General features: G+C 36.1%; 1 protein-coding gene across 3 annotated transcripts in view; it reads right to left on the bottom strand.

Moving 5' to 3' along the window:
• The window catches only part of LOC150100019 (uncharacterized), a 204,483-nt gene that overhangs the window by 66,486 nt on the left and 112,417 nt on the right, over positions 1–25,580 (bottom strand). The window lies entirely within an intron of this gene.

Below are 25,580 nucleotides of genomic sequence, written 5' to 3'. Positions count from 1 at the left end.
TCGACTGCTTTCACTTAATCCTGTATAATGCAATGTAATTTTATATTCGTAATACTCCGATGCAATTTTACTTGTCTGTGAAATGGAGCTTAGTTGGTCATTTATGTAAAAATGTCTCTTCGTTCTTCCAACTCCGAATATTGCAGGATTAAAAAACTGACGTCACACACGAGAAATAAAAACTGAAATTTCATTCACATGCAATCTGCATGCTGTCGATATATTCCTTTTATTTAAGTATTCTAATAAGATATTCATCAGAATGGAAGGATTAGTGGTAAGTGAAGACTTTAGACCAGTGAGAAACTACCTAAGGGATCACAAGAGATCCGGGGAAAAAAATAATAATGATAATGAATAACGAAAATGAAAGTAATCTACTTACTTTCATTACCCAGGAGTCCTTTACACTGTGAATGATATTACTTTAATGCCAACTGCAAGGATTATTAATTTTTTCTTCTTTTTAGTGTGTGTTCAAAAAATACAAGAATTCCATTTTTTTTAATGAAATTAGTTAGTTTTAAATTAAATATTCTCATTTTCATCGAAACTAAGATATCGCGAACTTATAGTGAATTTTGATATATTTTTTCAATAACATAATATGAATTGAGTTTAAAAAAAAGCGACAGGCGCGACTCACTGAAAGGACACGGTTTGAAACGCTGACACTTGCGTATTATATCATCTGATCGGAAACACAACTCAGTTAATTTTTTTTTATTTACGTGGAATTAACAAATTTCTCATAGTCTTTTACTAAAGATAGCTATCGACGAAAATATACTCGTTACTATAGGAAAAAACACTAATGTTGCCATGGAAACGACATCACATCATCTTCATCAAAAATTGAAATTTCATTAAGTGTGTGTTGCAAAATGCGTAAAATTAAATTACATTAATAAAAATAAATGTAATTAAATGAATTAAATTTAATGAAAAACTTATAGGAATGAAATTTTATTGACATATTAAATCTTTTGTTTATTTGTCTTTTTCTTTTCTTTTAAGATCATCTATTGTGTTATTGATTACAACATTACTTCAATTCACTGATGAAAAATTAAATAAACCCATCGTTAAGACAATGGACTATTTCCACCATCTGGTGGAAGAAAGACGAAAACTATCATTGGTGGAAACCATGTCAAGACTTAGTCCAACAAAACTATTTCATTATATAGAGAAATTGTGTAAATAAAGAAAAGAAAATAAACGTTTATAGCACGATTCCATCTCAGATGTGTTTTACACAAGAAGCGAAGCATCTAGCAATATGGCTATCTCAATTTTTGTATAGCCATAATGAATTCTAAACGAATGACGTCACTCCCTTGTATGGTCGATTTTTAAGTTGTGGGGTTATATAAACCGAATTTTCGAAAGGAAAAAGCCTACTCGCCTTTGCCAACGATCGACTAACTCGGGAACCAGCTGATGTCCGTGTGCAGCAGTAACTATTCAAGAGATTACCGGAATTGTGATCAGCAAAAAAATCACTAAATAATTCCTTCATCAAAAATTTCAAAATAATCTTAATCTATGCTGTCATAATCTATACTCAAAATAAGAATTTCTAATCCGAAATGGATAGTGAAATGTTAAAAACCGTAATCAATGTAAACAGACACAAGACATGATCCTATATCGCGTTCAGTTATCTGTCATTAAAAATCTGGCCGAAACAGATCTCGGATATTCTCACATCACACGCTTCATATCACACGAATCTCCTCACTTCCTTATCCTTATATGTCAAGGTTTGCATCAACATCGCAATTGTCCTCTGGGTTGTATTTCAGATTTTTGCTATTTGACCTCTGAACTTCAAATTCCTACCCACCATTACCCCAAGATCCTTAGTTTCATCAGTTTCTTATAGCATAACCCCGCTAATCTACTTGTAGGCCGCTGCAAATCTCATCATGTCCAAATGCATAACTTTACGCTTACTAACTGACAGTCATTTTCTTTTGCCCAAATTTCCAACCTATTCATATCATTTTGTTAAGTGCTGGATATCAGTAGCATCCCTGATTGTCCTGCCTATCTTCGCATCATCTTCAAACAATTACACCTCACCTGTTAGACCGTTCTTAAAATCATTAATGTACAGATTGAACAACAATGACCCAACGACTAAATCCTGGGGCACACCACTGGTCACTTTAAATCCACTTTTTGATATCTGTCTCTCAACCATCCCCTGATCCAAGTCAAGAGTTTATATTCCAATTCCATATTCTCCAGTTTATGCAACAGCCTTTCTTGTGGAATCCTATCAAATGCGTTAGAAAAATCAAACATTATCATAGTGTATCCATTTCATGTATCGAACTAGGCTGTAATATTTTTATAAAATATGAAAAAATTGCTAAAACATGACCTTCCTTTAGTACACCCATGCTGTTCCTTGCAGAGTATAGCATGTTTGTCTACCAATTCCTGTATGCAAGTTCTTACCAACTTCGCTAAAATCTTCACTACCATACCAGAGATAGTGATAGGTCGGTAGTTAGACACATCAGTTTTTGCCATCCTTGTACAATGGAACTATCATACATTCCTTGCATTCCTGTGGCATTATTCCTGAGCTCAGACTCAATTTATACAAACATATGAAAGGTTTAGCCAATTCGGCTGAACACTCCTTTAGCAAACGGGCTGATATTCCATCTGTCACTATTGACGAATTCTTATCCTTGAGATTGAGGTTATGCAACAGCTCTTCAACCTCGTTATTGTCATGGACCTCTAACACTTCATCCAATGTAGCAGTAGCACCATGCTACATACAGCTGGTTGATATATCTTAGCAAAGAGAGCACTCATTAACTGAACAATCTCCTTAGCTTCCGACACTCGTGTACCATCTGCATTCAATAAAGTTATTTTTCCACATTCATTCTTTCTTTCTTTTGCTTGCGGCATAACAATAAAATTCTTTTGGATTGCCTTTAGCTTGCATGGCCAATTTCTTTTCCTGCTCCGTTTTAGCTTTTCCCACAATACTACTCGTTACTTTTCTGTCCTGGGCTTTATATATTTCATAACTTCTCTCACTCTTATTCTCACGATATTCTTTCCACGTCATCTTCTTGTTGTGGATCTCTATCTTAATAAGGCTGCACGTCCATTTCATTCCCAACCTGTTTATTCTTCGAACACTAGGGATACAATCAGTGACCGCCTCATTTAAGTACTTTTTCAAAGATTCCCATGCATTACTAATATTTTTCCCATTCAGTAACCGATACCATGGGACCAAAGATAGTATTCTCCAACGTTGATCACAATTTCCAGCTTTGTGGTTCAGCATATGACCTGTTTTAATCTGAGCATCCATACAATTAGATACGTCCTAAGAAAGCACAGCATGATCACTGTCACCAATAGATGCTGAAATAGCCATATTCATAGCAGAGACGCCTTCTAACGCCATGAGCAAATCCAATACTCGTTGACCTTGAGATTGAATTCCTTCTTTCACATGCTACTTAAGAAAGTTGTCTCGTAATAATTGATAAATTCCTCTTCTTTCTTATCATGAGATTTCTTCTCAACCCAATCAATGTTTGGAAAATTAAAGTCACTCGTAATGATCTTTCGCTTGGTACCCATAAGACTAAACTGGCGATGCATTTCTTCGTCCCCAGCAATTGAGCCGACAGGTTTGTAGCAACACCCCCACCATATATTTCATCCTGTAAACCTCCACTTCCCACCAGATAGACTCAAACTCACCGCTACATGAGACACTGTTACCATCATTGTTTTTCTTGTGTTTTTACCCTAAGTAGAAACACAGGAAAACAAAGAAAGCAATCAAGAAAACGATCATTGGTAGCACTCCTCCTCCTTTCTTATCTCTTCTGTCATTCCTAAACATAGTATACCCATTACACTCAATCCCAGTTATCATCTGATTCTGATAGCCAGGTTTCACTAATGCCAACAATCTTAGGCCACATCGTATTCAATAAACAAACTCAATCCTTTGTTTCTAATGCCCTCGGCATTTGCGTATAGACATAACACTTTTCCACCTAGCCTATTTTGATAATCAGATATGCAATCCATTTGGTCCTTTTGTAGTACTCATCTCTTTTCCCTCCCCAGCCATCCCCAAAAGGTCCAAACCGGAAGCATATTTTTCTACTGCATTTTTGCTTACTGCAACTGAACACATTTTCACACACATTTTTCCCATTCCTCCCTCGATAATCTAGTTTCCCTGATTCTCTTTATTAGTTATCATACCAATATGTATTTTCCAGGCTCCTGATACCAAATGAATTGAAATGTAGACTGTTCCTCTTATATTTGCCATCAAACACACTGCACGCATTTAAAAAGTCGCATCCATTTCTTCGACACAGTGCGCCAGAAATCATTTGCCAACATTGCCTTTCTTTTTTAACTCGGTACTGTCGTAGTTGTAGGATTACTACCGGGTAGTAATCCTACAACTTTTACTCTCTCATATTTCTTTCTCGCTTCTTCCGACAGACTTTTTATATCCTCTGTCATACTATATTTGTTGATACTTAAGTTATTTTTATTATGTCAGATTATCCTCAGATAAATTATCATCATCACCAAGGGCTGCTCGTGCATAGGCACTGTGGAACTGCAGCACCCGAAGTTTTTCTCGATGTATAAATATATTTATTAATTTATTTATATTTGCTTGTAATATTTAATTTATCATCAACAATCCTATGCAATTCTTTAATTTTGTATAAAAATCCATCTTGTAGCACTTAGGAGAGCGAAGGAAGCTAGCGGCACTGGGTTTACCACAGTGCCATATTGCTTCACGCGCAAGCATATACACGTCATAGTGAGATGCGAGCTATTAGCGTAATGCGGCACTGTCCATCGCGCAGTTCCACTGTTGTTTACGCCAGTAGGAGAGTGTTCGTAGTGCTCATCGTGTTTCCTCTGTCTCTTTAAATATTTGGACATTACAATTAAAGACATAACCTTTGTTTGTTTTTATTTTAGAACATTATTGGGGTTATGATAATGGATTTTATTTTTAAGTAATGTTGAATTATACTAAACTGTATAATTTTATCGATAATAAACAATATTTGTTCATGTTTAAGTGTTTTTTTTTTAAATTTTTACTATAATTTTGATATTTGATCCAAACACGTACACACTACTCACAGTGTGTATGTATATTTCGGAAGTTGCAGAACCCCACGATTTCAAGCCACGAGCCACCACTGAATAATATACTAAATATACACCAATAAATCTAAGAAAACACTCACTAAATCAACAAAAATCGCCGATCTTGCAGGAACTTCTTAAATTCCTATTTAGAGTTATATTTATTGTGAACTACTTTGAACAAAGTTAAAATGTACGACTGATGTCCCCCTACTCTTACCTGGATTTTTATATAACAACAGAACTATGTTAAAAATATTTTTTTAACATAGTTTTTACCCCTTCTACAATACAAGTCTAAAATTCGAAAAGACATTAATCAGAACTTAATATGGCTTCTAGGAACCATGTTACAAACACAGATGAAAGTAAGTATAGCTTTAACAAGATTGCAGTTTTCATACACACACAAACAGTTTTGAAAACCGTGTGTGTGTGTGTGTGTGTTAGCGGTATGGAATACAGAGTAATGTGTCCAGAGTATCGGTCTTATTGTAATATTTTTTGCATTTATTTGTATATTTGGAATTTGTATTTGTGACTTCGATATATTTAAGTTGGATTTCAATTGTAGAAATAACTGGAATTTTTATTCAAAAAGTTCAATTCTTTAGCATTAGCCGGAAACTCATTTTGCCGTAAATAACAGTAATAAGAAAACTGCACATGAAACAGAATACAACATAATGAAGTTTATTAAGAAATATCCTAGTAGCAAGCGCATACAAGCGAAAAAAAAAAAAAAAAAAAACTTTGCGGAAAATATACCTAATAAACTAGCAACAACAATTGGAAGACTCCTTAATATTAGTAAACAGCAAGAGATTTAAGATTTATGTGGAATAATTGGAATAAAAGATTTGTCTGTATAAAAGAGTTTACTGCATAAAATATAAACTGCATAAATATAAACTTCGTACTTAATAATATCCTGTCTTTTAAATCTGAGTTTGCCAAAAACAGCTTTTTAGTAAGGTACATCAAAAATGTAAATTTCAAATGTATCCTTTCAGTTAACACTAACAAGGAAACTAAAGGGGGCGCTCCGCTACGTTCGTGTAATGCACACATCGAGGCGTTTGTCAACAAATGTAATTATAATTAAATCGTTATGAACAAGAACGCTACGATAAAATGGAAAATAACTTTAATGTTCGTTTTCATGATGCTTTTAAGATCATCAGAATTTTTCAGCATACATCATCAGGCCAAACATTCGAGTAAAGAGCTGCAACTACAAACGAATTTAAATAGTTTGGTATTAAATTCAAAGGAAAACAATTTAAACAACCATGCGAAATGAGAGCAACTCCTAATTTAAATTTATTTAAATTCATTCAATAAGTTACCTGTGTTTAGTTGGGAGCACAATTTTTTTCTTGGGTCTTTTGTGTTTGCAGTGTTCGGATTCATTGTAGTTGGCAGCTTATCTGACTAGTGGGTTTCGGTGTGTGCTTGCCTTTGAGAGGAACTTTTCCGCTAGGTCATGAAGGAGCGAAGAGATGTATGGAATTCTGGTCTCTCGGTGGATATGGGTGTTTCTAATAAACCATGGAGCGTCCAGTGTCATCCGTAGGATGACACTGGACGCTCCATGGTTTATTAGAAATTTATTCTGTATTCGTTGTAATTTTAGAATGTTTGATTTAGAGGTATGGATGGATCCATGATGAAAAGGCGTATGTGATTACAGGGCGTATCGCTCTCTGGTATAATAGTAGCTTGTTTTTCTGTATCTGGTTTGCTGCCGCGGTTGATCATGGGGTAGAGTTGAATTATGGCTTTGGATGTCTTAACACCTATGAGTTTGATGTGACTGTTACACGGAGTTTATTATCGAGTTGTACTCCGAGATGTTTGGTTTCTGTCTGCCATGGAATCTTTTCTCCGAAGAGCTGGGTGTCTTCTTTGGTGGGTGCTGTTCTGGAGAATAGTATGGCTGTGCTTTTGTGGGAGTTTACTTGGATCTCCAGTCCGAGAACCATTTTACCAGTGTAGTGATACTGTCCTGGAGGCGTCGAATTGCCAGGTTGGGGGGGAGGGGAGAGATCTTGCTGGTATTGCCGTGTCGTCTGCGTATAGGGCTGTGATGGATGGCCTCGTGTTTTATGGGATGTCCGCGATGTAGATTTGCGAATAGTAGAGGGACCAGCAGGGAGCCCAGTGGAACTCCTGCTAGGATTCTGCGCCTAGTTGAGACTGTTCCGTTGATTTTTACCTGCATGGTTCTTTCGCGGAGGTATGCTTTTATCAGTCTTATTAGTTTTATTGGCATGTTTGCTTTTATGAGTTTATAGAGAAAGCCTTGGTGCCAGATCTTGTCAAAGTCCTTTGCGACGTCTAGGAATACCGCGCCCGTGTGCAGATTCCAATAATATCATCTTGTGATGTATTCTACTAATCGGTGGATTTGATGAGCTGTGCTGTGCTCTCGTCTGAAGCCAAATTGTTCATTTGGTATGATTCCTAGTTTATCTATTGTTTCTTGAAATCTTGAGAGGATGACTTTTTCTGAATTTTCCTAGGTTGGATAGTAGACTGATGGGTCGGTAACATTGGAGGGGTTGGGGGATCATTGCCTGGCTTCCTTATGAGTATGATGTCGACGGTTTTCCATGCTGTGGGAAGGTACTGCATCTTTAAGATTGCGTTTGTAATGATGACTAGGTGCACTATACTCTTTCGTGGGAGTAGCTTTATAATTTTGTTGGTGATGCCATCTGGACCTGGTGTTTTTTTTGCTGTTAAGATGCTTTACGACGTTGATTATTTCTGCAGGAGTAGTGGGGTTGATGCGTTCTGTGTTATCCTTGGGTGACCTTATGGTGCGTCTGACCTGTTGCTGAGCCTTGTAAATGGGGCTGATGTTTGAGTTTCCGTATGACGGGCTATATTGTTTTTCCAAGTTGTCAACGAGAGCTTCGGCTTTTTTTTTTTTGTATCCATGTGTGCAATCCCGTGCTTGGCCTGCATGGGTGGGGGTTGCGTTTGGTACTGTGGTTTCGGAGTGCTTCTCTGACTTCGCTGTTCATGTTGTTTAGAATTGTCTTGTCTTGTGGAGCTCTTGTGTTGTGGTATCTCTTCCTGGCTTTGTTTTTTGTTCTGATTGGGTCCATCATATCATTCTGGGATCCAGGTTGGTCGAGTCGATGACTGTGACTTTAATGACTAGGGCTCGTACTTTGTTGATTTTATTTGTTAAGTTATTCACAGCATCATTTATCTCTTCCTTTTTGTGGATGATGGGTGCTGGGCCGATGTGTTCTGGGAGAATTTTGGATAGCTTTTCTCATGCTGTGAAGAAGGGGAGGTGAGAGAGTTGATCTTGGCGGCCTAGTTTAAGCAGGATGGGTTGTGCTCGGACGATAACTCGTTGATTATATCTAGTTGATACTGATATCTGATGTTTCTGAAGATAACGATGTCTAGTACATCTGCATTGAGGGCTGTAATGGATGGGTCAGTGGGTCCTGCTACTGTAGCGGAGTTGAGTGTCTTGTACTTGTTTAGTGTGCGACCATTATTGTGACTGTGGTGCTGAACCATGCTGTGTGCTTGGCGTTTAAGGCTCCTGCTATGAAGGTGGAGTCTGTAGTGCCGGCCAAGGATGGCGCCTAAGTCTGACACCAGTAGGGGTTGCATGGTGAATTGTAGGCTGCGTATATCTTGAGTCTTCTAGCGTTGTTGGTGTGCATCTCTATGCTGGTTATCTCCAGGTTGATGGTTTGTGGGTTAGTTGTGGCATTCTGCTTTAGATAGGTTTTGATGTAGATGGCGGTGCCTCCGCCTCTGGTGTCGAGTCTGTCTGTTCGGTACATGGAGTATCCTCTTAGTTGTGGGTTATTTCCAGGTCGGAGGTGCGTTTCGTTGATTATTATTATGTCAGGATTGCATTTGTGTGCGAACTCTTGTACTTCCAATATCTTGATGGTAAAACCGTTGGCATTCCAGGCAGCGATCAGGAGGGAGTTCAGTTGGATTTTGTTTTTATTCATGACTGAGGGCTGTCAGAACGGAGGCGGTTCTTTGCAGGAATCTGTTTGTGGAAGATGGTGATGGGCTGGTTTTACTGAATTAATGAAGGATGGTGGCTATCCAGGCAGTTAAGATTGCTGCTGAGTTGGGGCTCTTTTGGTCATTAGGAGGTGTACTCATTGATCGCACCGCTTCTGCACAGGTTTTCATTGGAGGATTGGCTTCTTTCTTGAGTTATCGGGTTTGTATTTCTTTGTATTGAGGATGATCACTCTGGTTGCTTCGAGTGGCATTGGGTAGTTCTTACTGCCTCACGATATTTCGGATGTAGGCCAACCTTTATAATTCGCAGGATGAGGCGCGCTGCAGTTGGCACATCTGGCCGATGTGGTTCTTAGCTTGGTGCTGGTGATGGTTTGATGATTTGCACCGCATTTTAGGTACCTAATTCTGCTTTACATAGCTTTTGGACATAGCCAACTTTTCAGCATCTATACCATTGCCATGCTGAAGCTCTTTTTCTGATTGGTTGTATGGTGAACCTGAGACAGTACTCTGCGGTTAGCTCGTAAACCTGTTTTTGGGTGGGTGTTGTTAATTTCGAGCAGCACTATTGGCATTGTTTTTTTTATCTGTTGTGTACATCCTGCTTACCTTGATTGGTGGTCAGGCCCTGGTTGATGAGGTCTGCAATGATCTCATCAGATGTGATGCCCTCGTCAACTGCTTCGGAGCACTACCTTCAAGTTTCTTTCGCTACTTAGAACGAAGATGTGGTATTGTTGTTTAGAATTGTCCAGTTATTTTGGTCATCTTTCTGTAACTGGCAACAGTGGTAGGTCGCATTTTTATCGTCTCATCTGTATTTTTGGCAGAGGATATTTTGTTCCCTGAGGATCAGTGAGACAGGTTCTACTTTTCCTTTTCTCGTAGAATTACTGGGGAGACCTTTTCTTTGTAGCTTGGGACGTTTTGTGCAGATGAGTCCTCCTCCATGTGGTCATCTTCGGTCATCACCAAGTACCTACGTCTTTTGCTGGTGTGTTCCTCCTGGGAGTCCATCTGACAGGGTTCCTTAGGTGGGGAGACAGTTGTGTTTTTACCTTCTCTATCCTCCTCTTCACCGTCAGGATCGTTTGTTTGTGCATACAGGACCCAGCCACTCGGTCTCGAACTTCTTCAATAGCTTCTTGAATAGGTCAAGCGCTTGGTCTCTGTTCAAGTGTTGTCTTAAATCGTTTAAGTTCTCATACCAAGTACGTACAGAATCCCACCTCCTGGAACCCACAATCTTCCGTTGCTGGTTAGGGGTCATTGCCGTCCTTGGAAATGCTTGTGGGTTGCTATGGTTCACAATATTAATCACAATATTGCAAAATATTAATCACAATTTACACTACTCATTAATTACATAACAGCTTTTATTAATAATGTCAATAAATAAAACACTTATGATATGATATTTTCATAAGTTATTACAAGTTATTTCCTTATAAGGACTGGCTTAAAGGGGCGAAGCAAGAATGCTTTTCATATTCCCCGTTATCTGTAGAGGACAGTGTAGGGATAAGGTGTTATTGAGCTATTAAAGCTCTGATCATGGCAGGAGGGTAACAGCAATAGCCGAGCCTCAGTTAGAACTTCATTGGCTACAGCATTGCTATCCATTACCCTCCAAGGGTATTGGATTGAATGAATCAATCAATCACCGCATCTCACGGTCGATTGATTCATTCCTTCATAAGATACAAGTTATTTCATACAAGTTATTTCATAAGATATTACAATTATTGTATTTTCTTTATTCAATAAAAGTTATGGTGTTAAAAATCATATAATATTTAATCGTAGACAATTTCATTTTCTAATTAAATAGTATATTATTTTCAATACTGTGTACAACAAGATTTTTAGCGCAAGCGTATTATTTTAAACAAACTAGTATAAACAGATAATTTTTTTCGCAAGACAACAAACCTTAGACTAAATAGTTAAAATTTGAAAATTACGCCACCAAGTGGAACTTTTGTAAATTTAGCTGTAAATCTATTTTAAACAACAATCAAGCCAATTTGTAGCCAATTACTCCAATTAACCAAATAAAAAAAATACTGAAAAAAAAAAACTAACTGTTCTTTTTTGATAAAAAAAATTGCGACCTATGTGCCTTTATTTTACTGATGCAGAAATAAAGATTACAGTAAAAAAAAAAAAAAAAAGAATCTCAGAGGCACAGTCATTTTTCTTAAGAAGCTGTCAAAAATTGTACGATGGCTGAGACGTTTTATAAAGCTAGCGGGCATATCAGGGAGAAACCCAAAAGTAAACCTTATTATAATGCTTTTCATGGAAAAAGAAAAACGATGAAAGGAGTAATCTCATACCAAGTCACAAGTAATCTTATGAATAAACTCTGAGACTGAATTCATTAGTAATGACAGAATTACCTTGAGAATTCAAAAATAAGAATTATTCCTGCCTTCAGCTATACATATAACGAGTTTCAATTCGATATTAATTTTTTATTCTAGTGTTCAAAATTAATTGGAATTTATTAATAATATAACTTCCAAGATGTCACACCTATTTATAATTTCTGTATAAAGGAGCCCATAGAGTCTTATAAAAAGATCGTTTCACTGGAAGTGCATTTAACATCGCAGATATTGTTTTGAAGGTAGTTAATATGGCTAGTCCACTTCATATCTTGATTTATGTGAAGGCTGATATGTTTTACTGTTGGGATCTATGTTATGGAAGTAGATGGGCGGTTTGCTCCTACAATGCTGCGATCTGTTTCATGCAAATTATCGACATTTCAATAGATGATAATTAAAGTTTAGGATTTTATTCCACATCCTGTGTGTCTTTCCTCGTTGGAGTGAATGGAATTATCGGAATGCACATTGGAAGTTGATTTGCATCTTTTTGTGCTTGTTCTACTGCTTTCTGAAGATTGGTATAAGCTACAATCAGTGCGTGCTGTGTCATCTGCATACCGAAGTAGGTGGCCATTTATAGGAAGTGTACGAACGTCATTGATGCAAATATTAAATTGTGTGGGAACATTTAATTCATTTTCCTTCGATTCTTAATGCTGTTAGTTATCTAATCAGATTGATCTAATTTACTCTATAAAAAAAAACTTTAGTTACGTTTATAAGGATGTGTATTACATACCTTATTCTTGTCAAGTGAATTATTTTGTTTACAAACTCCAGAGTAAACGAGTTATATTTTTCCTTTTCTGCAAATCCAACTGCTTGGGCTTATTATTTGATTTTTTTAAGGTCATGAAACTTTATTGATTCTTTGGATTAGTTTCTTTCGTATGTTTGGAGATTGAAGATAGTTAGTGCATCGGCAGTACTTGAGATTTGATCTTTGTCTGAAAAGGCCTGCATTCCTATATCGTCAAGAATTCTCAAAACATTTATAAGGACTTTTTTAAGTTAGCTAGTCACATTCAGAAAGTGTAGGATTCTTCTGGAAACACAGCTTGTTTGTTTTTTTTTTTCATTTCGAAAAATAGGCAAATCTACTGAAGCATATCACACCATTAAACATACATAATACACTGTGCACATAGCAAGTCAATAAACGATTGAAGTATTTGTATTTGACATTGATTCCTGCGTTCGATTCTTCTCGTGTCTAGAGAAATCATTATATGGCTTTTTTTTTTCAATTAAGAGCGAGTTAGCCGCTTACCTACGGACATAGCGAGGTTTCTTTTCTTGGACCGACCCGGTGTTTCGTCACATAGAACAGGCAATCTGGTCAGAAACTCAATTAAGAGACAAAAATTGCTATTGATGATCAATAGATGACGCTGTGTGTAGGTGATGGATAGCGGAGACGGTTGATTGAGTTGGAGTACCCTCCCATGATGATTGTCACGCAATAATGTTTGTAATAATAATAATTATTATAATATTATTATTATTATTATTAGAGAGAGAGAGCGAGAGAGAGAGAGAGAGAGAGAGAGAGAGAGAGAGAGTGTGTGTGTGTGTGTGTGTGTGTGTGTGTGTGTGTGTGTGTGTGTGTGTGTGTGTGTGTGTGTGTGTGTGTGTGTGTGTGTGTGTGTGTGTGTGTGTGTGTCATTCCAAGAAACGTAAAAAGGTCGAATTTATAATGCTGCTGCTGCTTCTAAATCTACTGTGAAATTCGTAACTTTTGTTATTACTTAACAAATACTCTAAAATGAATATATTCGACTTAGAATATTATAAACGAAATTAATAATTTCCTTATGTCAGTCTCTCTCTTTCGATCGATTATAGTTTGTATCTTTTGAATAACTAGACACAAACAATTCACCGATGGAAACTCTAATTATTATAATAGATAAACAAAACACTTCGTTAAATTGAATTCGGTGTCATGAAAACAGCTCTAAATATAACCTTGTAGCCTAGCAACAGTGAGATAAAAATCTTGTGCTGGTGGCAGTATACAGCCATCTAATGAGAGCAAAATAAATATTTGAAATGTACGCGAGAATAAGTTTACTAATCTATAATACAATTGACGCACAATAATTCTTAATATAGTTAAATCATAAAGCTTTTTTTACAACATTTGATTTTGAAATGTTATTGTGAATGCTTCTAAGTGGATCTGAATGCAGTATATATCAGCTGGTCTTGACTGAGAGATAGATAGAGAGAGAATGATTTTAAGATTTCTTACAAGTTTTGAAATTCCTCAACATTTTAACGCATTGTACGAGAGAGGTTAAAAATGTCAAGACTCTGAATTTCAACATCAATTCCTTTAGCAGTCCTCTCTAAACAATCCACTGAAATGAGAAGGATCATGTTCGGGTCTCTCAACCTTTTCACAAAAGAGAATGACGCAGCCAAATGCTTCGTGTTATATTTCTGTTTTCTTTCAGCCTTTACTGTTAGCGAGGAATAACAAAAATAAAGTTGTTCTTGTATTGTTTTTTTTTTTGCCTTTTCTTAGTACGACTTGAAAACATATCAATGAGTAGATTGCGATATAAAAAACATAAAGGAAGGACAATAGACTTTTTATTCATATAAGTTTTTTCCCGTGACGATGACTCCTTTACCATGTGATTCCAGAAAAAGAACACGAATTTTTTTCAGTTACTTTTAGCACAACACATTTCTTTTACAATCGAAGGAGAGATTGGGAAAGATGGGAGTTAAAAAAGGAATTATGATGATGAAGTTTCAATTGCGCAAAGATTCTTCTAGATACGTTTTGCAAAAATTCGTAAGCACCTATTAGATTAACTGTGTCTGTTCATCCCTAGAATAAATACCAAAATACCAAAATTAAGTCCCTAAATTAAAATAGAAAAATTCAAATGTTACGAAATTATACCGTACATTATTGGACCAACTTCTGAGATAATTAATGTTAAGGATGACCATGATGTCTTGCTTTCCCTATAATATGAGAACACAGGTCAACATCGTTTCGTTTTTTAGGTTCAGTCAGTGCTTCACAGAATAATATCTCTTCAGTAAATTCACCATTGTCAATATATCTAACATAGGCCATCAATACAGCCTCACTGTCTCTTACAGTTGATTCATCCAACTGTATTGAGAATTTTCTTGATCTCTACTCTTTTCAATAAGTTGTGTTTCCACATCTTTAGCCATCTCATCTATTCTTCTGCTAACAGTGTCATTGCTCAGTGGAATTCGTTTGATAACTTTGTAATCTTTCTGCAGAATTGTTTTGAGAAAAGTTGATATCGCTGGTTTAATTAAATCCTCCCCTATAGTATGATTTTTTCCTGATTTAGCTATGAGCAGAGAAATTTCATAACTAGTTTCAACAATACGATTTTGGGTAGCAGTTCGTACAGAGAACAATTAATCTATTGTTGATCTTTTCTCAAACTTCTCCTTTAGAGACTTAAATGGGTTCAAATCATAGTTCAAATAAGCACTATGTTTTGCTTTCAAATGTACTTCGAGACGACCTTTTTTCATTGAATCGTTGGTCAAGCAATGTTCGCACAATAGACAGGGTGGTGACCGTTCATCCTGAGGGGCGGGTATGAAATCGAATTTCAAATACTCATCTGAATACTGACGAACTTTTTTCTTGCTTGCATTACTCATTTTATGCATGGGATTAGCAACTGAAAGGGAAAAAAAAAAAAAAAAAAAAATATATATATATATATATATATATATATATATATATATAAATGAAACAAACTTATTTATGTTGGCTGCTGTATAGTCCGACCACAAATGCCAGAGCTATCGTTGACAGACTGCCAAGAAGAGTCAATTCAATTTTCCGACGTGTAATACTAAACACTCATCCCACAATACGGATTTATTTCCCTATTATCGGAATGGATTCTCTTTCTTTTGAAGTGCGCAGAAGTGTCGAAAGGTCTCTTATCTGTGGGCGTACTCTACTAGTGTTGCCAGCTTTTTTTTGGGGGGGGGGAGGGAAATCAGGGTTGCAACATCGATAATTTATCACCGACAAAGTCGATTTCTTGACTCTATCGGTGATGGAGTGACGAATGCAACATCATTTTCTAATTGCCCTCCAAAATATTCAAATTTCCCCCTGTGGGGCGTATGTCCCACGTTGAGAAACACTGGGTTAAGTGAAAGTTAGCGTGAGATACAAACAATTAAAGCAGTAAGAGTCAATAATTGAAATACTGTCAGCCAACGATTGGAATGCATCAAGGCGGTTTGTTTCTAAATAACCATTAACGATCTGTGGAGGCTTTGAATATCTTGTTTGATGATACTAAAAATTAGGAAGGATGATCAAAACTGTGATGTAGGAATTAGAAAAGGGTCTCCTGGACAACTGACACTTCTGTCGAACATTGCAAAAGTCAGTAATAAAGTAAACAGTAATGCTTGAGGTAAAAAAATGCAGTGACGTAACGTATACATACACAGCAGTCACATATCCCTGAATTGTGAACAGAATGAATTCAATATACGTCCTATTGGATAAATAAATTTCCATTAATTCCTCACCTCTGGAAGATAGAAAAATTCTATTCTTAGCATTCACTGACAGTTGGCCTAAGGCTATCAATGATTTTCGAAGGCCTTCTGGGAAGAGAGTATGGTAGACAACTGCTGACATTTCATGGCCCATAACACTGTATATTATTGCCTAAAATAGTGTGAAATGTCTTATATTACTTAAACGGAAAATCATAATTGTAGCAAATAATGGGTTAAAGAAGTTGCAATTATAGGGACATTAGTATAAGGGAGTATTATTGTTGTGTTGCATACTATCAAAAGGGAGAATTGGTTATTGCACTAGAAGCCGTCAGTTCTGAAGTAATCCACTGGCCAATCCGTTGATTGGCTATTGCTAGGTGGAGTTATGGCCGATGCAACTAAGGCTACGAGGCAAGCGTATTATGTCTATTAACTGCGTGTGTTCTTCTAGCCAGTTTGTCTGTTTTGTAGCCATTAATGAAATGAAAAAAGCCTAGTTTAGGGGAGGGGAAAGAAAACCTTGCAACGACCGTCTGAGACCAGCTAATTCAGCTTTAATTAAAAAAATATAAAGATTTTTTACATCCTAGGCGGAATTTAAACTCGAGTCCGATTAGCCGTCTGAACTTTCAATGTTCCTAATCCACCAGATTTGGAACATGAAATCTAAATCTAAATCCCCCATCCCCTTTAGGAGAAGTCGACATTCAGGCCGTCTGTAGCAGAGACATTTATTACACAGATATTCTTGTCCGATCTTATATTTTCGAGTGAAATTCTCTATTTTGGGAATGCAAAATCCAAGTCATTAAACCGGACAAAAATGGTGCCACCTGCATATGATACGTGGTTAAACTCATCTTTGATTCGATGCCTTAGAAAAAGCCTTTCTTTGGCAAGGAAATGTTCCCTACTTGAACAATAAACATCGAGCTCAGGTTTTTTCCATCTGAAAGGCATATATTGCGTCATCCATCCGCGGAATAAAAAAAATAAAAAATAAAAAGTAAACGTTAAAAATTTTTGGCGTTGGTTGGAAAGAGATGAGATTTTTTTTTTTACTTTTTATTGGTCCGTTCTCCGTTCTAAAATAAGACTCACATGATTAGAGTTAGACCGAACCGAGAATTCATTATGTAAATTAGAAGCGATTGCAGTGTCGTTTAGAATGGAACGTGTTAATTAGGTGTGTGTGTGTGTGTGTGTGTGTGTGTGTGTGTGTGTGTGTGTGTGTGTGTGTGTGTGTGTGTGTGTGTGTGTGTGTGTGTGTGTTAGAGAAACTCCGGATGAAGGCTGTTGATTGTCTAACCAGTATTATTTAGCAGTCTGCTAAACACCGTAACAAGTTTGTGCAAAGGGTTATAAGTTGACTCACATGTCTAATCAATATGCATACTCTGGTCCTACTTGTAGTCTTAAGGCATGTCCTTCATGCTTGATGATGTTCAGTCCACTTTAAAGTCGTAATGAATAGATACGCCATAATTAGTTTCGCATCGGGGATCTTTCTTGCGCAGATGGTTCACGCATGACACCCACAATATTGGGAGTCAGCTTCTCTCTTGGTGCAGTTGACAGTGGAAAGAGAGCTTCTCAAATATCTAGAAGTGTTTTGCCATGGCTTTCTTAAATGAATTACACGTTAAGAAAATTGTCACCATCTCTACGTGTATGTCTCTTAATTTTAATAAAACCCATCATCACCAGAACTATCCTCTTATGTAAGATGTCCATTAACCAACATGCATAAAGCGTTTGCAATAAAAGCAGTCTTTGGTTAAGCTAGACAACGTCAATACACCATTATGTGTTTTTTTTTTAATGTTTTTCATGACTGTAATAGCGTTTCTTTTAATTGTAGCAGATATCAGACTGGAGCTACGCTTCATCGTTGATAAAAATATGGATAATATTTAAAGTATGTGAATATCAGATATCGTTATTATATTTAATCATATATCTCATGCGAATATAAAATACAATTCAATAATAAAAAACAAAGCCATTGCCAGTTTCAGAATTAATAAAGGATAAAAATCGGTCCTGTAGTACTGGACACATAAAAATAAGACGTAAATGACATCTTCAATACCGAATAACAATGTATACTGTGCGACCACAGATGCGAGACCCTCGGCTGGCAATGTGCCAAGAAGAGTCACTTCATGTTGAAGAGAAGAAAGAAATCAGGAGATGTACGAATTCATCATCAACACGCGAAATCACGTGCGTTATACGTAAAATTTTCCAACTGTTGTACAAGCAAAATAGTTACCACTTTAAAAACTACAACGATCATAAAAGAGAAGTTAATTTTCCTACGTATAATGATAAGCACTCATCCCACGCATTGATTATATTAATATATAATCATTTTATTATATATTAATATAATCTATATATATATTAATATTATATTAATATATATGTAGATTATTAATATATAATATTAATATATAATATTAATAATCATTTATTAATAAAATTAATAAATGATTTACCATACAGTTTGTAACCTCGCATCTTAGAAGAATCAACAATACAACTCACGCTCTATCAGACAACGATACAAGTATTAGGATTTAGGATCGCGAGATAGTGCAGTTGTCCGCGGTGGTGTGGGTTTTACGGTGCAGTTTATGAGATGCAGGGTTAAAAATCCCAGTTAAAAAAATCAGAGATTTAAAATGCTCTACTGACAAAGATCGACTAATACCAGAAGCTGCAGAAATATAGGCTCCTCTCATCAGTGATTACAATCAAACTTGAAACATTTTTCATTTGGTGGTTCTCGTATTATGAAACTAAAAATAGTTAACAAAAGACTACACCAGCATCAAGAATACTAACACTTATGAATGTAGTGACGAAGTCGGAAATCAATATTACTTAATTAAACTAATATAAGTAAGCAGGAGATAAAGGAAATTCATCTCCGACTTCAAGACAATCAAAAACATCTATGCTCAAGGCAGAATTTGAATCTGCAATGCACCTTTACGTTGTTTCAAAAATTGACGTGGGAAAAACTTTAGTTGTCTACACATACTATCGAAGAGGCTTTTTTGGATAGAGAGTGTGGTTGAAATGATCAACCCTCCAATATTTATAAAAGGATATAAACATTTTTCTATTAGCGCTGGTTGAAATTATATATTTTGTATTTTTATTATTTTGTTTCTTATTATTTTATTTATTTATGAATTTATTGACTGAGTGATTGATTTTTAATTATTTATTTTATTTTGTATGAAGTCCTGGAGAACCACTAGGCTGTTTTCCGGAACAAAATCTCAAAAAAAAAAAAAAAAAAAGTAAAAAGGGCTGACTTTGTTTCAGAAATTAAATTTGGGGGAATATGAAAGGCTGGTTAATTATTCAAATGTCTAACGCCTTTAAGAAAATATAGTATGTCAAGATAGTTCACCATCGAGTAGTGTACGTGCACTCCAACAGTCTGTGAGATCGAATTCCATCTTGGGCATGGATGATTGTGATTGTCTTTAGGTGGGAAATTAGTTTCATAGTCCGGTGTGAGACCAGCAATCCTCTTACTGGAGGCCTGAAGTGGCTAGAAAAAGTTCCATGTTTATTGACAAAAGAAGGGTTTCTGGACTATGTAAAAATAAATAAAAAAATTACAAAAAATTGTTTATTTCATTTTCATTTATTTTATTAAAATAAAAAAGCAGGTTTAGCACGTCATATGGTATTAATATTCTCTAGTTGGATCAAGCCTAAGAGAAAAGGTTTTTTAAAAAAAGAGAAAGCAAAGATCTCGCAAGAAAAAATGTATTTCTGTGGATGTAATTTTATCTCATAACAACCTATATGCACAGCGATAATAAGAAGCAACTGCCTTCTGATTAGAATAAAATCAACTGTTTTATTTCCTAAATAAAGTAAAATAAACTTTATTTTTTGGCTATACTAATAATTTCTAAATTGTACGTTAAGGGTATCAGGCGTAGTGGATTGGTTTCTGGGCACAGCTTGAGTCTTTTAAGTAATGCAAAATAACTCAACTCCAGTGGCTAAGGTTGCATTTTCATAAACAGTCTGGTAAAATTTCGAAACTATTTTCAAGTGTATTTCTACTTTCGATTATAAAATATGAATGGATCCATAATATTTTCCATTGCAGGATATTTTAGTATTTAATATTTTAGTCATTGGTTAGGTTCACAAGGTAGCTGTTGGGAGATGTCGTTGCTAGTCGAAATTTGAAGTACTGCAACCGAATAGCTATGAATCCGCTTAAGTCGAAATCATCTAATTCGAGGACTTACTGTACAGCTTTACCTTTTCTTTGTAAAAAAAAAGAAATCAACTAACACCTTTTTTATTCCCGTATATAGGGAGTAGGCGAGACTGTTTTAGCTCTATCTAACTTTTGGAGACCAAGTGGGCAGTTCAATCTCCACTGGTACCTAATTAGAGATAGCTGGCCCAAGGCTATCAATAATTAAGCGGCACGCAGTGAAGAGAGACAGCTCAACAAGTGCCACCATCTCGTGGTCACTAACCCTAACACAATACATTTAATGTCTGGAATAATGTGGGTTCTACGGCCGATTTTCTTGAGTTTACGGGACGAAAAACCCGAGTTTCCTGGAGGAAAAAACCTGCTTGTCCGTGTCATAGATCGACTAACTCAGGAACCGGTCAAAAAAAAAAGTTAGAAAAATTTCTTCTGGTCGCCGACTAGATTCGAAACAAAGTTTTCCTTCGTGCGGTCAAGCGCTGTGGTTTAAAAACACCACATCCACTGAACTACACAGGCTCTCCCTTTTCTTTGTCTATACTGCAATTACAGGTCGTTTCATGCTCTTAGGTCTAATAGCATGAAACAGCACTCCTGAACCATTCAAGTGAGTTAGAAGCCGAAATATTCTTATCTCTTTATCATTATCTTGTTCATCTTATCCCTTCGAGTTTATGTAATACGTAAATTTCATGTGCGCGCTTTTCGTTATGTCGCTCCCACCGACGAAAAGTTATTAACAAATCTATAGTACGCTTTGTAGCGCGGGTGGGATACGGATATTTATTTCGTATTTTTATCAGTTTTATATATGTCTGTTTGTATTTTTAATTGAGTTTTATGTTGTCCGAAAACTCTGCTCTAGAAACAGAGAAACGGTGTGTGTGTGTGTGTGTGTGTGTGTGTGTGTGTGTGTGTGTGTGTGTGTGTGTGTGTGTGTGTGTGTGTGTGTGTGTGTGTGTGTGTGTGTGTGTGTGTGTGTGTGTGTGTGTGTGTGTGTGTGTGTGTGTGTGTGTGTACACCGATATATCGATAAACGTACCGTTCTATACCATCTCAAGAAAAGCATTGATTATATCACTCCCACATGAGAAATTTCGAGAACCATAACAACATGTTATGGTTCTCTATAATCACATACAACATGTATGGTATGTGATTAGATCACATACAACATGTATGGTATGTGATTAGAGAGAAAAAGTGACTAATTTAATAGGGTTTTTGAAGACCTGAATTGTTCTAGTCTTTGTATTTTTGATATTTTGCAATACTTTCTTAGTTTTATGGGAAATTTTAACCTCGGAGACATTGAGTTTAAAATTCATAAATATGTGTTTATATGATATTATATATATTGTTGTTTGTATTATTACCATGACCTCTTTATAGACCATTCTTTGAAAAATTCCATATTTCTATTTTATTGCTATGAATGAACGCTTTGTTTTCTTCTAGCATCATTTCAGAAACTTCATATGATTATTCGGGTCCAATACGATTCAGTGATTATCCAAATAAAAGCTTGATCAACTTTACTCCAAAAGGATCTACTAAATTTTGTAGAAGAATCGATTTTTATCGTGAATCTTCAAAGATAACAGTAATAATTCTATAGCAAATCATAATGGAAATGGAATTTTCCCACTGTCACCAACTCATAAACATAATAATAAATCAAATAAATTAAAATGACTAACTAAAAGTTATTTTAGCCTCAGTTCTTCTATACAAATATACTGTTGTTATTATTATTACTACAACCAACTCACCATCTCCCCCTACTTGATCCTCCAACTACAATACCCAACGTCACTCCTACCATCAACACAAAACATTTACCTCCCACCATCCAACTTTAATTAATAATTCCCTAATAAACGATTTTCTTCGAGTTATTGACAGGACTTGAACCCAGGTCTTTACAACCAAAGGGCTCCATAGAAACTAATATACGAATGCTCAAGACCTTTAGAATAGGGAACGTTTTTGAACAGACATGGTGCACGAAATGTTGTTACCCATCCAAAGTATGGGAATGATTAATAAAAAAAATAAGATTCTTGTAAAATAGCTTAGCTGGAGGGTCCACTTTATACAGGCTGCCAGATAAGGGATGAGATGAGGAAAGCAACCGCAAAAGGTATCGAAATAAGGGAACACAGGCTGGATTTTGATTTTTCCAGTTGCCATATACAATCTTATTGCCCAAATGCCACCGTCTTTGTGGGGTGCAACTCTCGTTCTAGAGTCTATGGTCATGTCGGTTTAACAATCGGCTCCAACACACCAAAAGCTAGTGTGGATTTTTTTCCCTTCCAGAAACGAGGGTTCTTCATACAGATTAGAAGCAAATAGGCTAAAAAACAGACGCCATGTAAAGTCAAAAATACTACTAGTGGGTGGTAGACGGTGTTGTGTATCGATGACCGATAGTGGTCTTGCTTGTAGATGAAGGCGTACACTATCCTTCTATAATGAATCTTAGCGGACCACATTAATAATAAGAAATAACAAAAAGATCAGAAAGTTGAGAAAATAAAGCACGCCATGATCAGTGTTTGAAGGATATTAAAGGGACAATTGACAGTAGCTTAACTTCGCAATGGCTTCAACAAGAAAGAAGGGTTCAAAAGATCTATAACGATAGCAAATGCCGACTGTGGAGAGATAATGAAACAGTGGATCATCTACTTAGTTCTGGAAGCAAGATTGCCCATAAACTATAAACAAAGGCATGCTCGGAGAGCAAAAGCTGCACACTGGAGCTTGTGTAGGAAATACGGTTTCCGGACTTGCAAAATCTCTTGGGAACAAACATATAGTTGAAAAAGTTGTTGAAAATGCGAATATATTATGGGACTTTAAAATTCAGACAGACATCTTGAACATAACATGCCAGATATCGTTGTAGTCGAAAAACATCTGTGGTTGATTGATGTGGCAATACTAGGAGATAGTAGAGTAGAAGAAAAAGTGCATGAAAAATTGACCGAGTATAGAGATCTGGAGATTGAAATTCAAAGACTTTGAAACAAGAAAGCAACAGGAGTTCCAATTATCATAGGAGCGCTAAGAGCAATACCAAAAGAACATTTATGAAACATCTAGAAAAGTTGAGTCTCCTGGATGTTATGTAACACCATCTCAACTATAGAAAACGGCACTTTTAGGGACACATCACGTTGATATCTATCCAATCAAAGGACATCGTTGAAATCGACTAAGCTACGGAAGCGCGCATAAGAAAAATACAGCACGTTACAGAGTCCTCTCAAAGTTCAACACCCATTCATGTTATTCATTGGGTCTCGTGTAGTTCAGAATGAATACTATTTCGTACTGCAATTTTAATGGATAACATGCTCATGAGATTATGTTGGTCAACAGGAATATAAACATTCTTCTATTAGCACTGTTTGATTTTTTTAAATTTTTGTTCTTTTATTTATTATTATGTAATTATTTTAATACTCAAAAATTATGTAATAATTATCTGCTGATGGTTATACAAAAAAGGATGTAAGGAGATTGAGATTCATGTACATCCTCTGTCCAAAAAGAAACCGAACTTTTCGAAAATAGAAGAAACAAGTGGCACCACCTGCTATAGCTTTTTGTTGTCGAAAGCGGCAACCTTCATTAGTGTTGTATCAATTTATGACATTTGTTTCCATTAGAAGTCGAGCTATAGTGCCAAGAGTGAGAGTGTGTTTTGACAAACGGTCGATCGTCATGATATTCATACCGTACGCGACCAATTCTCACTATCAATTGCTTAAAAACTTCGAGATAAAACTTACCATTGAGTTTTGATCATTTGGCCAAGCGGAACGAATTTTTTGTGGATAATGCCCTTGGAATCGTAGAAACAAATCAGCATTGTCTTTACTTTTGACTTCTCCAAGCGACTTTTTTTTCAGATGCCCCTCTTCTGGTGGTCTCCACTCAGCACTCTGTTTCGGGCTCATACTCAAAACAATTCTTCAAAACAAGTTTTCAATTTGATACATTTTTGGCCGTCGGTCAACTTGTGGGGAACAAATCGCGAATTCAATTTACGAAGGCCAAAACCCTCGGTCAAAATGTTATGCACAGTTGATTTTGGAATCCCCAATTCATCTTCAATGAATCTCACGGACGATTTCGGGGTTTCTTTGATGAAATCACGCACTTTTTGGATGTTAACTTCGCTTAATCCAGTTTTTGGACGGCCCGGCTTTTTGTCGTTCTCAAGCGTCTCACGCCCACTTTGAAATCGCATAAACCATTAGTAAACTTGAGTACGGGATAAGCATTCATCATCATATGCTTTTTTGAAGCATTTTGATGCGTTTGGGTAAAACGTTTACCAAGTTTAACACAAAAGTCAATCGCAGCTCTCTGTTTGAAACTCATTTTCCGACCGTTCGTCAAAACACACTGCCACTCTTGGCACAATAACTCGGTTTCTAATGAAACTAATGTAAAAAAAAAAAAAACAGTTGACACAACACTAATTAAGGTTGCCGCTTTCGACAACAAAAAGATACAACAGGTGGCGCCACTAGTTTCTTCTGTTTTCTAAAATTTCGGTTACTTTTTTTGGACAGAGGGTATATGTCACTACTTGGTAAATCAGATTTAGATATGCATTTTTTTTTTGTTTGTTTCATTTTAATGTTGTTGTCACCCAGCTACCCATCCAGTCTTTAAATAAGAGCGATCTTCCTTGACGATCACTGAAAGAGAATGTATATGAAAATTATTCATTTTTCTTGATGGGAATATTTCCATGGCGTGTTGTCATGGAAACGCAAAATGACTCGCTTTGCAATAATGGATCTGTAGCCCAACATGAAACTTTATGTAAGTCAATATGTTTTGTACTATACAACGAAACCGCATTTGATAAATACATATTTTAAAATATTGGCAATGTTGACAACATTGTCATTTCGCACTTTTGTAGGCAGGCAATCAAAGATATTGGAAATGTTCGTGTAAATTTGCAATCCGACGCTAAAACTGGAATAATAAAACTGCAGGGTTATAGCAGAAGACAAGCTTCATAAAAATCTTTTTTCCCTTTTTTTCTTTTTTTGAATCTCAAATAAGCTAAATTCTTTCCATCTAAAGATACTGAACTATTTTATGTCAACAAAAATGTTTACAAATGGTTATAAACCAATTCA

Source organism: Typopeltis vanoorti, chromosome 13 (assembly GCF_054136105.1).
Source record: "Typopeltis vanoorti isolate ZY-2024b chromosome 13, IOZ_Tvanoo_1.0, whole genome shotgun sequence".
Lineage (NCBI taxonomy): Eukaryota > Metazoa > Arthropoda > Arachnida > Uropygi > Thelyphonidae > Typopeltis > Typopeltis vanoorti.
This window is presented reverse-complemented; position numbering and strand designations above follow the sequence as displayed.